Source organism: Antechinus flavipes, chromosome 1, assembly GCF_016432865.1.
Source record: "Antechinus flavipes isolate AdamAnt ecotype Samford, QLD, Australia chromosome 1, AdamAnt_v2, whole genome shotgun sequence".
NCBI lineage: Eukaryota > Metazoa > Chordata > Mammalia > Dasyuromorphia > Dasyuridae > Antechinus > Antechinus flavipes.
Window position 1 is genome coordinate 183,377,650 of NC_067398.1, and position 14,426 is coordinate 183,392,075.

General features: G+C 32.4%; 1 protein-coding gene across 9 annotated transcripts in view; it reads right to left on the reverse strand.

The window, feature by feature from the left end:
- The window catches only part of FAM172A (family with sequence similarity 172 member A), a 567,690-nt gene that overhangs the window by 367,289 nt on the left and 185,975 nt on the right, over nucleotides 1-14,426 (reverse strand). The gene's annotated exons all lie outside the window — the stretch shown is intronic.

The window sequence follows — 14,426 nt, forward strand, 5'->3', positions numbered from 1 at the left end:
CGGTAGAAGTAACATATGAGCTGGGGTTTAAGGCCGAATCAAAACTCTGAAAAGGAGAGAAGAAACCGACAATAACAAAAGCAAATATATACATACATAGAAACAAAGAAGGGAAATTAATCCCATATCAAATATATGCTTGTTATAAATTAAAATTTCATCAAAAAATAAAACATGTTAGTACTCTTCCATGTTAACAGATGAGAAAATACATTGTCATTGTATTGCAAAAGTCCGTTGAAATAGAGATCTAATTCTCCCAGACATCTTTCCTGTAACTTTTTTAAAAAGAGAGGGGCAAAGCTCATAAAACACTAATAGCAATCTTCTACAATGTAAACAGGCAAATATGTCTAAATTTATGATATAAGCACTCGAGTTACTAGTGTGTCTTCAAAAAACTTCCAAGTTTTCAAGCTGTAGGCAATGATACTTGGAGGAAAGTGGGAGGGATACTGCACTTCAATTTATTCCTCAAAATTAAAAAGAGAAAATAGTAGAGATGACTTTAAAATGTAAATAATTTACACCCCTAGTTTTCTTTTTCCCCCTCAATAGTTTCATTGAGCTTGATTGGGTTGGGGGTCACACAGAGGGAGAAACTGGGCTTAAGCAACTTGTCTAGGGTCACACACAGCTAGTGTCTGAGGACAAATTTGGAACATGATTTTTTAAATATTCACTTGAGTTTTAAGACACATGGATACAAGCCAATGAACAGAAAATATTTATCTTCTCTTTGTAATCCATAGGAAATGCTTACAAAAATTCTAAAAGCCAGGAATTTCTGCTAAGTAAGATACAAGCAAGTTTGAAATACAAAATAGTACTTTAAATATGTCTTATGAACTGGCATACATAGTATATGTTTGTTCTTAAATATTTCAACTGAATTTCAAAAAGTTCTTTGATTCTAATGCTGAAATACATTTATTTAGATTTTTAATGTAACCAAAAAGAAAGGAAAATCTCTACAAAAATTGCTAGGATAAATGGGTACATCTCTAGGCAGAGTGGAATAGAGGAGATAAAATGGGCATCCTTGAGAATACTGGTTAACACTAATCTGGACAGGCATCTCCCATCTTCTGTTAATGTGATTTTTAAAAATCCAAATATATCTATATCTCTATCAAAATTCATGTTCAATTCATCCTAGTGTTGTAGCCTGTCAAAATTGTTTTAGATTCTGACTCTTTCTTTGTTTTGAGTTTAAACTATGGCTGCTATAATTCTTAATGTATGGTTGCTAAGACTCATTTCATAATGTGTATAAGGTTATATTTACTATTAAAAGTTTCTGTGCTATCATTCCTTTATGGATATAAATGTCTTTACACTGCTTGCTAAATTAGATAGTCAGACAGACAGAAAGATGGATATAAAAATGATATAGACAAGCGTATTAATTAAATATCTGCTGACCATTCTCATAGATGAAAGATACCTGAATATATATGAAATATTGAATAAAAAGTCTCAAGGGAGATTACTAATTTATTTGCTGTAGCTTTAGCACATGCTTCAAAATAGAAGACTTGGTTCAGAACAGTTAGGTGTTAAGCTTTAAATTTAGACCATAATGAGTGAAAATCATATATTTATTCATTGAGCCATGAGTGTGTGAAGGATGAGGTCTTGGGCTCACAGCAAGTTTCTTAAAGTTTAGAGAAGAGCATAACAAGACCTTATTTCTTTGAGAATAGGTACAAGTTTAGCTATCCATCCAGTGAATTAGACATTTTCTCCTTTTCATAGCTTCCCTGCCTACTCAACCATTGCCATACTCAGATATCCAAAGTATAAATTTGATAGCAAAGGGAACACTTTGTTTCCCAACCAAGCACTGACTTGGACCCCATGGAAATCAAGAATGGACATATTGAAACTTTCTTTTATAAAAATGGAAACCTAAGAGATTTTTTTTTTACTATTTTACTAATACTTACTATTTTTTCACTATTTTTACTGTTGCTGTGCCCCACTTCATCCTGAGATGATTTAACATCCTATTCACCTCATCACTAGTTAATCAATGGAAGCCTACTGAAAATTTGCAACATCCCCTAGCTCTCCCTCTCCTGATGTTTCTATACATTTAAAAATATATTTACTTAAATTTTATTTGGATACAAATGTTTTGTGCATAGGTGTTTTCCTTCTCTCCTTCCTACTGTGGATGCTGATTTGCTACAGAATCATCCAGTTGGAGAAAAATTTGCCTCCAAATGTAAAAATTAAACTGGGAAGAAATTATTAAATTCTCCTTTGAAGGGACAAAAATCCTATGGTCTAGAGAAATTGCACAGATTCATATTCTCAGTTTTGTATCATTTTTGAATGTTATTTGAATTGGATGTTGTAGATTTATCCTTTATCCAGGACTCTGATAAAAGTATTAAACATCACAGGATCAGGCACAAATCTTTTAGATGTTCAACAGAACACTTCATATGGATGGATTATCAATTACTATTTGAGTATGACCAGTCATTCAGTTCCAGCCCCATCTAAGCATCTAATTCACATTTCCTTATACTCTGCCCCTCACTTACAAAAATAGCAAGAAAGATTTTATCAATATTTTGTTACAGTCTAGGTAAGTTGTACCTGTGAGAGTTCCTGATTTATTTTTAATGTTAAATTAATCTTTCAAAAAATAACATGTTAATAATATTGCATGATCTCCTCTTGATGAACTCATTTTCCTATTTTGAAAATAGGATAAGTTAATTCTACATAAAGAATCCATGTTGAGAAAATATTAGAATGGAAAAGTGAATGTCAAATCATAGCCTGAAGACTGGCCTGAGGATTCAGAACAACTTGGGTTCATTTCTAGCCTCTTACACATACTGGCTGTATAGCTCAGGGTATCTTTACTTCCTTTCTTCTTATTCTCTTAATTTTCTACAGCCTGAATTCTGACTCCATCATCTAACAAAAACTGCTCTCTCCAAAGTTACCAATGATCTCTTATTTTCTAAATTTAATGGCCTTTTTTTCCAATCCTCATCCTTCCTGACTTCTCCAAAGCTTCTGAGATTATTCACCTTCTTCTCTTCTTGAGGTTTTCATAACCTTGCCCTTTCCTGGTTCTTTTCCTACCAATCTGACCAATTCTACTCAGTCCTTTACTAGCGTTTCACTTAGATCATGCCTTCTAATTATGGATGTCCCACAGAGCTCGGTCCAGCACCCTCATTTCTTCTTATCTACATTATTTTATTTGGTGATCTCATCAATTCTCCTAGATTCAATTGTCATTTCTATGCTGAAAATTCTTAAAATTTACTATACCAGGCCCAACCTCTCTGCAACTCTTCAGTTTCCATCTTCATCTTTCAACTGAACATCTCAAACTGGATATATCACTGATAATCTAAACTCAACATGTCTAAAATGGAACTCATTTCCCCCCAAAAAAACCTTCTCCTCTTCCTAAGCTCCCTATTACTCTTGAAGATACCATAATCCTCCTAGATACCCATGATCAAAATATAGGTATCATCTTTAATTCCTTTCACTACCTTATCCAATCAGTTGGCATCATTATTGAGTCTACCTTCAAAAACATCTTGCATAACAACTCCTCTCCTGGGACACTATCCCCATCACCTCAAGCCTAGACTATTGCAATAGTCTGTTGTTGTTCTTCCTGACTCAAGTTTCTCCCATTACAGTTCATATTCTACTCAGCCATTAAAATGATCTTCTTAAAGCATGGATCTGATTATGTTAATACTCTATTTAATAAAGTCTAGTAGTTACCTATTAACTCCAAGATAAAATACAAAATTCTCTTTTGGTTTTCAAATTCCTTAGTAAGCTGCCTCTACTCTTCAACCTTTCTAATTTTCCTTCATCTTACACCCTACACGACCCAATACTCATATCTAGAGATACTGGTCTTCCTGCTACTCCTTACACAAGACACATACCATTACTCCATGAAGGTTCACTGGCTATCTTTCATACCTAGAATTCTTTTCCCCCTCATTTCTGCCCTTGGGTTCCCTGTCTTTCTTCCAGATCAACTCTTATCTTCTACAGAAGTCTTTCCTCATGTCTTTTTATTCTAGTGCCTTCCCTGCATCGAATAAGTCCAATTTATTCTGGAACTATCTTGTCTATTCATAGTTGTTTACATATTATCTCTCTCATTAAACTGAGAGCACTTTGAGAAACAAGGTCTGTCTTTTGCCTTTCTTTGTTTTGCCAGATTTTAACACAGTGTATGGCACTGGTTTAATAAATGTTTATTTATTACCATCTACTAGAAAAAAAATCAAAATGTATATTTAAAGCTTCCAACAAATCTTAAAAAAAAGTTTCTCTTTCATTTCTCAAACCTGGACTGCATTTTCCAATATGCTTTTTGCCATTCTCCTTCTATCCCTACATCCTCTGTCACTATACCAGCCTTCTTAGTAAAATCATTAAGTATCAAAAGATATGGTGAATCAGTCTTGAAAATCTTGTAAAATTCTTAGAATTGTTCTTCCTTTCTATCCTTTACAACGGTGGAATCATCCTTATGATGGTCTTTTTGTTTATGCTCATCATAAATAGCATGAGTGATCAAATGCCCCATGAAGTTATATTTCTTATTGCCTTTCAGCACATAACAAAACTCACTTGACCAATTTACTTGCCTTTTCAAGAACTTGTAAGCCATATTTTCCTATTTATTATTTCATTTTGTCTTTTAGCAAATATAGTTCAATTTTGCCAATAATATCCAAATAAATTAGACAATCTCATTTTTAGAGTAACTAGAGTTAGTATTCCTCTTCTTCTTCTTCTTCTATTATCATCACAGAAGCAAAATGGGACCAAAAAAGACTAATGGAATTTGTTCTTAATCTTTCTTTGTTACATGGATTGCTATGGCCAAAGACTTCATCAACAAGTGACTAGACCCCTTCGGATGAACCCTGATGGGTTAATCAGGATGGTCCCTGAATAGGAGATTCAGGTAGTCACAGGCTATATCAGAAGGCTTTCTAGTACAATAGAACCTACTAGAGTTATTTATTTAAAAAAGAAGGTACTCTTTGTATCAGAAAATCTGAGTTGTTATTTCAGTTTTGACACTAGTTTTGTGGGCAGTTTCTTTATGAGAGAAATAGGAATAATACTTATGTTGCCATTTTCACAGCTCTTTTTTTTTTTTAAGAATCTAAAAATATGTTTAATCTAGATATATATTTTTAGTTATATGCAAAACATTTTTACATTTGTTTTTAAAACTTGGAATTCCAAATTCTTTCCCTTTCTTCCCTTCTACTCCCCATCCCTCCATTGAGAAAGGTATATTTACTATAGTATATAGTATATGGCTATACTAGGCCATAAATATAGAACTGACTATCTATAAAACTCAGCACAGTGGAAGTTAAGAAATGACTATTTGAAAAGGGATCAAACTGCAAAATTTTAAAACAAGTCAAATTCAAGAATATTTTCAAACAAAAAAATTTAGCCTCCCAATAAAAGGAAATGTTTTATTGAATCAATTATTTCATAAAGGTTTATAGTTAAAAAAGGACCTTGGTAGGCATATACCCAACAAGTGGTTAAACAGCCTTTATTAAAAGACTTCCAAAGCAAAGCGATCTAATATATCCCAAAGTAGTCCTCTTCCCTACAAGATAGTTCTATTATGAAATTTCTCCTTGTATAAAAGATTCTAATTTCAAAAGCCCAATTCTTCTTATTTGTAACTTCCATTCACTGCATCTAGCTATGCTCTCTGAAGCCAAACAGAACAAGCACAATGCTCTTCCAGACTGCCCTTCAAATATTTGACAATACAAATCAATTTTGTCCTCTATAATTCTACCAAGTAAACAACACAATGAAAAACTGACTACACTAAATTGACTAGACTAAATGTCCAATTCCGCAAACCAGTCCTCAAATAAGAATCTGGCCCTGGTCTTTCACCATCCTAAAAACTTGCCTTTGGGTTATCTCAAACATTAATGTTTTTCCAAAAGTCTGACAGAACTAAATATCATTATCCTGATGTGTAGATGTACCACTATAAAGGACATTAACTTTTTTGGATACCATATAACAGGGCTGACTCATTCTGAGTTAGCATAACAATCCACTAAAATCCCCAGAGCTTTTCCAGACAAAATGATATTTCTTCACCACCTTGTATATAATATGCTGAGTTGGGGGGAAAAAACCCAAAAAGGACAAAACATAATATAATCACAACATAAGAATTCTCAAACCATTCTATCAATCAAAACAAAAAAAGCTTGCAAAAATCTAGAGAAAACGATGAAAAAAGAGAGGGAACATTCAAGATTGGTATGGAATTAGGGCTAGTAATTGCAAAGTAAAGGCCTTATCTTTGATAAAAGACAACTTCATTTTAAAGTAACTTACACAATCACTATAAGGGAACTCTGTTCAGAATAGTTCCAGGGAATATAGATTAATAAAAATATTTTTTAATTATTTTAATTATTTTTTATTTTATTTTTATTTTTTTATTTATATTTTATATATTTATTGTATATTATATATAATATGCATATTATATATAAGTATATATTATATATTTATTATAATGTTATTTTATTTATATTTTTATTATTATTATTAAAAAGAGAATCTATTCTCTTTCCAAAAAATGACATCATAACATAATCTTGATGCAATACAAAAAAGTCACAGAATGTATCCAACAATATGCTATTTACTAGAACTATTTCATTCAGAAAAATATTAAGAGATCTTAATAGACTTTGAAATGAAATGCTAGGTTAGTTTAAAATTTATAATATTATAATCGAGTCACAATAAAAACACCAGTAGAAATAATTCTATTAGACAAAGTTGAATTTCTAATCATAAAATTTTCAAAGGTATAAACTTTATTCTAAAAAATTATACAAAATCTAATTGTACCTTAAATATATAATCTTAGGACATATATATATATATATATACATATATATCTATATATCTATTAACATAGTATATATGCAACAAAATTCATAAGGAAATTAACACAGCCTTTCAAAAAGAAGTTTTGAGTTTTTTAAATAGAAGTAGATTATTAAGACCCCACCATTAGGATATGAAGTCATACAAAACAATAAATAAGAAATTAAAGAGCTATGCAGAATTAAAATACTAATTAATAGGTATATTAACAGAATTTAATGAGAAAACTTAATGGAATCTACACAAAAATTAATGCTGGGCCACAGAGAGTATTAAAAGTGTGCATTTCTATATTACCCTTTAATCTGTATTTATAGGTCACAATGTAATACATATGCTAATAAATGTGATAAACAAAAGGAATACACACCCTACACACACAATGAAACTTTTAAAATTATTAGTAAATGTGAGTAAAAAATGTCTAACCTACTTCTAGGAGAATAAGATTTTATACTATCACAATTCATCCAACATGATGTTCAAACGTCCAAGAAAGTTATTGAATCACTTTGCACATAACCAGAGAGAGGTAGCAGCAGCATCAGAATTAAATGTTGAGTCAGGATATATTGGTGTTCAAAACCATCTGCACTTAATTCACTGTGTGACCTTTAATCAAATTATTTAAGTTCTCTAAGATTTAGTGTCTAAATTTGCAAATAATTATTATTTTATAATTCCTAAGGTCCCTTCAAACTCAGTTAACTATAATAAATATCGTAGGGCAATTGGATTATGGAAACAAAAAACCAGAGTACTAGTTATTGGTAACAAGGATATTGAGAATCTCTCCCATTTCAATATTGTGTGTAAATCACTTTAAAAACCAACCACCACTACCACCACCATTACTACCAAACTTTGATGCTAGTCTTCCTATGCTGTCTTTATTGTGGGGTGTTTTGGGGGGGGAGAGAGGGGTAAACAGTGTTAAGTGATTTACGTAGGATCACACAGCTAGTGTCAAATATCTGAGGCCAGATTTGAACTTAGGTCCTCCTGACTCTAGGGCTGGTACTCTGGCCACTATAATACTTCACTAACTATAAACTGTCTTTTACAGAGTAGCTATGAGGAAAAAATGAAACAAGAAACTATCTAATAGTAATGATGTGGGATTTTATGATCATAGAAGTTTTTATAATATTGCAAATGTACTGAGTCACCTGTCACAAATGTCAAATGTTAGTGCTAAGAACTAGCCAAGGAGATGTAGCATAGTATAAAAGAAGTCTTCTATACTTATTCAAGAGAAAAACATTTTTATTCTATTTTTTACATTAGATTATAAGTCATTTCATCTCTTAGTTTCCTCATGTAATTTGTGGAGGTTGGATTACATGATCAAAGGTTCCTTCCAATGCCAACTTTCTATGACTGTAAGTTGATATAAAGAATCTGCCTGATGCTAAGGGGAACAGATGGGTGATCTCACCATGCTTGCCAAAGTTAGTGCCAAATAAAAAGTCAACAAATAAAGCATCCAAAACAATTTAAGAACATTTCCACAAAAGACCCTTCAATCTGTACATTATATTTTAAATTTAGTCTTAGACAAGTAGTTATGTATTTTTTTTAAGTTTCTGAACATCTTTAATGTTGAAAATTTTCTTTTTTCAAATGATCTCTTTGCATTGGTGCTATCAAAGATGCTAACACTGCTTTTATTTCTAGCCAGCAAAAGAAAATGGTGTCAAATTAGTCTCAATGTGTGATTTGTTATCAAAGCATTTCAAAATTGAATTTTGAAGACATTTGGGCCTTTATAATCTATACTTAGACCTGAGAATATGATTAAGAGTCTCTAAATAATGCTTCATACATTTTGAGTATAGCCATAGCTCATGTTCATCAGTGATGAAATTTTCGTGGGAATGTTGTTCAAAAGCATCAAAAGATAGTAAGACCTTTTGAGCTGTGGGCCAGCAAACAGTCTTCATATTATATCCTATCACTCTAGAAAAGAATAAAAATTGAAAAATGGAAAAATGGAGAAGCATTTGGCAATTTTCTAAAAGTTATCAATAAGAAAAACAATTTCAGTAGATGAAAACTATCTTAGAAAATTATACGGTAATTTATAGTGTGGAACAATTACTCGTCCCAAATTAATTTTCAGGAAGAAGGAAAAAAATGACTCTCTTATATATAAAAGGTTATTCACAATGGAATTCTTAAAAAGTCCGAGTTTTAAAATAAATAATTTTCAGCATCAATGTTCAAAAAACATATTTGTTTACAAATACTTCATTTGTAGTATAGTAGGATTTAGATGGTAGTATTTAATTTTTAACAAGTTAAAAATAGTACACACAAAGTAACACAAGTTACTTTAAGTAACAAAAATGACTAAACTGCATTTTGGGTTACTGTGTGTGAACGTGTATTTGGCATGCACAGACACATATACCCACATATGCCTATATAACATACCTAATTCAGTAAAGCAAAACATTCCTTTAAAAGATCTCATCCAGCAAGATTTTTTTTTTACAACCTATAAATGATTCTTTGAATATTATACCAGAGATGAATTAGTTAGATATTTCTCTAATCATGAGTAAGTGAGGTACAAAACAAGGACACATGTCTTCATCAAAAATGTTTACTACTGAGTATAGAATTCTAGGCAAAAAAGGAATTATGTATATATGCTGCAATTCTCCAGATATCTTTGTAAATGACATTGAGCTTGTTGTAGCAAGCTCCTAACATTACTGACTCTCTTGAATGGGATGCATGACCATATATTGATGTAGTTTTAGAGGCTACAATCCAGATATGGATACACTGTTGGAATGACAACCACCAGAGTTCATCCATCAAATTCAGAGTAGGGGGTTAGAGTTGAACTGAAGAAGTGAACTAGATTGTCTCTGGAATACTGCAATGTAATTTAATGATCCAAAGTTTCTCCTTAAAGCAAAAGTGTTACAGATCAATTTTCCAAGAGCCTCCACAGCTGTGAATCATAACATCTGAAGGAGTTGCAAGGCAGCCTTTGCTGAGACAGGTGTGACAGATTGGGGATGAAATAAATTGGAGGCAGAGGAAAGAAAAGAGAGGTCAGACAACACAACAGCCTGTCAGTTAGAGAGGTCATAGAACAGCAACTGCCTCTCAGTGTCCTTGTATCATTCTCTCACAAGAGGAGATCCATTTTGGGTTGGATCTCCAGCAGCCACTGTTGAGTGCTCCCGTGAATTCCAACATAAAGGTCCATAATTTCTTTTATCTTTATTATTTTTTTCTAATTACATGTAAAAACTTTTAACATTAATTTTTTCAAAACTTTAAGTTTCAAATTGTTTCCTTTTTTCCCTCATTGAGAAAGCAAGAAATGGGCAATCATGCAAAACACATTTCCACATTAATCAAGTTGTGAAAGAAAACAGACCATAAAAAAAAAAGTTTTAAAAAAGTATGCTTCTATCTGCAGAATACAATTTTTTTCCTCTAGAGATTGACAGCATTTTTCTTAATTTCCTTTGTAACTGCCTTGGGTCACTGTACTACTGAGAAGAGCTATGCCACACACAGCAAATCAACATAAAATATTGCTGTTATGAACAATATTATACTGCTTCTGCTCACTTTACTTTGTATCAGTTCATGTAAATCTCTCCAAGTTTTTCTGAAAATATTCTGGATCATCATTTCTTACAGTGTAATAGAATTTTATTACATTCATATATATATAATGAACATATCCTAACTATAATGAGCATATCCTAAATTTCTAATTCTTTGCCATCACAAAAAGAACTGCTTTTTGAACAAATAGGTCCTTCTCACCCTTACTCCCTTTCTTTTGTCTCTTTGGGATACAGCCTTAGTAGTACTATTGATGAGTAAGAGTTTGCACAGTTTTATATCACTTTGGGCATAATTCCAAATTGCTCTCAAAAATATTTAAGTTTTCAAAATAGTTGAATAAGAGCGCATTAGTAGCTCAATTTTTCCACTTATTCTCTAACATTTGTATTTTTTTCTGTCATATTAGTCAATCTGACAGATGTAAGTTGATATTTCAGAGTTGTTTTAATTGGCATTTCTCAAATCAATAGTAATTTGGAGCACTTTTTCATAAGATGATAGGTATTTTTGATTTCTCACCTGAAAACTGCTTATTATATCCTTTGACCATCTGTCAATTGGAAAATGACTTATATTCTTATAAATTTGAATCATTTCTCTATATATCTGAGAAATGGGGAAGGGCCCATGATTTCAATATCAATATTCTTCTGATGATGTTGTATTATTTCAATTCTTAGAATATAGAATAGAATATAACTGCCACCTTCTACATGAAGTATTTCTTAATTCTCAGAGCAACTATCCCCATCACTCACAAAATAATTTGGTATTTATTTTATACAAGCTCAGAAAAAGTAATATTTTTGTACGTTTTACATGGATGTGAATTATTAGGATTCTTTCAAGGTGCTAAGTCACTGGAATTGATAAAGACAATAATTATCTAATTTAGCATGGTTCAGTATGATTGATCTAATCCTACAAGGAGATGTTATGGGCCAGAATTTGAAACAAGGTACTAAAGGGAATTGAAGAGACAATGGTTAAATCTAGTTTAGAATTGATTTAATCCTACAACAAATAATGGTTTCCTAGTGATATAATGATTGCTGTATACTTAGTGTGGGGCGTATAAGGAGGAGCTGTCAGGGTCTGAAGGACAAGCCTACTAAAGGACAAGCCCACTAAAGGACAAACCCACTAGAATGGAAGTCCACTAGAAGCTCTAGGAGCCTCAGCCAGCATTCAGTCGAGGAGTCACAAGCCAGAGAAGGCAGCTTAAGTTCTCGGAACCAAGACTACTGGCTGCCTCCAGAAACCCCCCAAGAAACCTGCTCCCAGAGAATATTACAATTAGACAAGAACATTACATTTTGGCACCCAAACGTGGGACCAAGAACCTTCATCTGTGACCCAGAAATTAGGATGAGTGCAATAAGAAAACTTTGTTAAAGGGCTAAAATAGTATTTCAGCTAAATGGGACAGATGTTTAGAAAACAGTCTTCTTTTCCTCTTCAAGGAGAATGTGTCGAAAGCTTGGTCAGACTGATAAAAAATTAAGGTTTAATTATAACCTGGGAACAGAACATTGATCTTTTAAAAACTGTACAGTACACATCTCCTTGTTTCTAAGGAAAAAAGAATTGAATCCAGAAGAGTGGAAATTAGTAGGAGAGCATCTAGGTGAATACTACAATTCCAATCCAAACTCAATTTCCAAAAATACACTTTATACATACAATTTAATACAACTGGCTTTAAGAAATTATATAAGTGTTAGAATAAGAAAAAAGAAGAAAGAACAGAAGGGGGAGGTGCCAAATAAACTAGGTGAAAAGGATGAAGAATCAGACAGGAATGGAGTTAAGTACAATTTTGAGTGTTATACTTCACAGCAGGAGAAATTAGGTCATTCCCCATAACCTGACCTATTTCCCTCAATTAACACTTCATGGGTGGAGGGAGAAGGAAAAGGGGGAGAGGCAGTAACACATTCAAGACCTTCTATGAAGCAGCCTGACAAGATTACAGAGCACTGGTTAAGGCAAAAAATGAAGGACAGGATATATCTGATTTAAAAATAAATGCATACCCTGTGATTGAAGATACTCTTCAGGTCAACAAAGGAGAAGATACACTCCTTTTGATCTGGAAGAAATTAAGGATTTGAAAAAGGTTGCACTCTTTATGGGGGTACATCAACTTATGTAAAGATGTTACTAGATAATTTGGCTTATGAAATCTTAATCTTCAGTGATTGGAAATCCATCACAAGGACATGTTTAAAACCTGGACAAAATTTATTGTGGCTTTCAGAGTATAATTATTTAGGATTCAAGCCCAATGCAATAAGGAAACTGGAGTTAATGTATAAATCACTTTTGACCAACTAGCAGGTGAAGGTCAGTATACAGAGAATTCAGCACAGACTAATTATCGCAGAACAATGTATGAGCAAATTGCTACTGCTCCTATAAAAGCTTGGAGTTCTCTCCCAGAGAAAGACGGAGATAAAGCCTTCACAAAAATCGAGCAAGGTCCCAATGAACCCTTTGTGGATTTTGTGGGACATTTGCAAACAACTGTCACAAGAAATTGGAGAAAATGCAGCTACAAGAATTATGATAAGACAACTGGCTAAGGAAAATGCTAATGAGGTTTGCAGAAGAATTATATGGGGACTACACAAAGATATTCCTTTAGAGGAGATCATAAGACGCTATGCCACAATAGGCACAAATGCTTATTTATACCCAGACTATGATGAACATGGGAAGACTTGACTATAATACTTATAATAAATCATGAATAAATACAGGTTTAGTTTGAATTATATATAGTAAAATGCATATATCTCTGATTTCACAGTAATTCATTACATATCTTTTGGGCTATTGGGCTATTCATTCATTCTTCATACCTCAAGTATTCATTATCATTCATATGCAAGCTAGTGACTAAACTAAGTACTAAGGATACAAAAAGAAAATCAAAACTAGCTTTGCTCTCACAGAAGTTACATTCTGCTAAAGGAAAGAGTATATATAACAGAACAATGAATAAAATATATGTAAAGTATATGTAAGTGTAAAGTATTGTGGAAAAACAGATCTAATATTGCATGGTTGGCAAGTATATCAGCATAATCATTTTGAAAAGCAGGTTGTAAATAAGCAAACAGAAACTAAATGTCTACAACTGTTGACTCAGATTTTATTACTACAACACATATACCACATTATTTATAGCAGCACTTTTTGAAGAACTAAAAAAAAACATAAATGCCCCCAACTGGTTAACTACTGAACAAATTGTGGTACCAAATATAATAGATTATTACTATGCTGTGAGAAATTATAAACATGATGAACAAAGATAATCATGAAATTATTTAAATGAATTGATGCTGAGTAAAAGAAGAGAGCCAGTATAATATGTACAAAACCTTCAGTAGTGCAAATGGGGGAAAAAAAAAACTGCCAACAAAGTATCAAAGGTGAATGTTACAAAATTATAAAGAATAAACATAATTCCAAAGGACAGATAGGATGAAACACCCCCACCTATCCCTCTGCAGAGGTGAAATGTCCACAAATATATTGTACTACACATATTTTCAAAATTTTGCCAAGTACAATCAGTTTTGCTGATTTTTTTCTCATCTTGTTCTCTTTTTTGCCGTTGAAAATATTATTTGTAATCTGGAAAAATTTTGATAATTAAGAAAAAATATATCTATATAAATTTGTTTTAAAACATTTCAAAAGAAGGAATGGGGGAGGAAATCAGGAGGAAAAGTCTCTCGGAGAAATGTAAACTCAGCTTTAAATAAAGTTAAGAAGTCTAAGAGTTGGAGGTAAAGTGTTAAAATCCTAATGTTAACTCAACTTGAAACAAGGTAAACTCAAGGGAG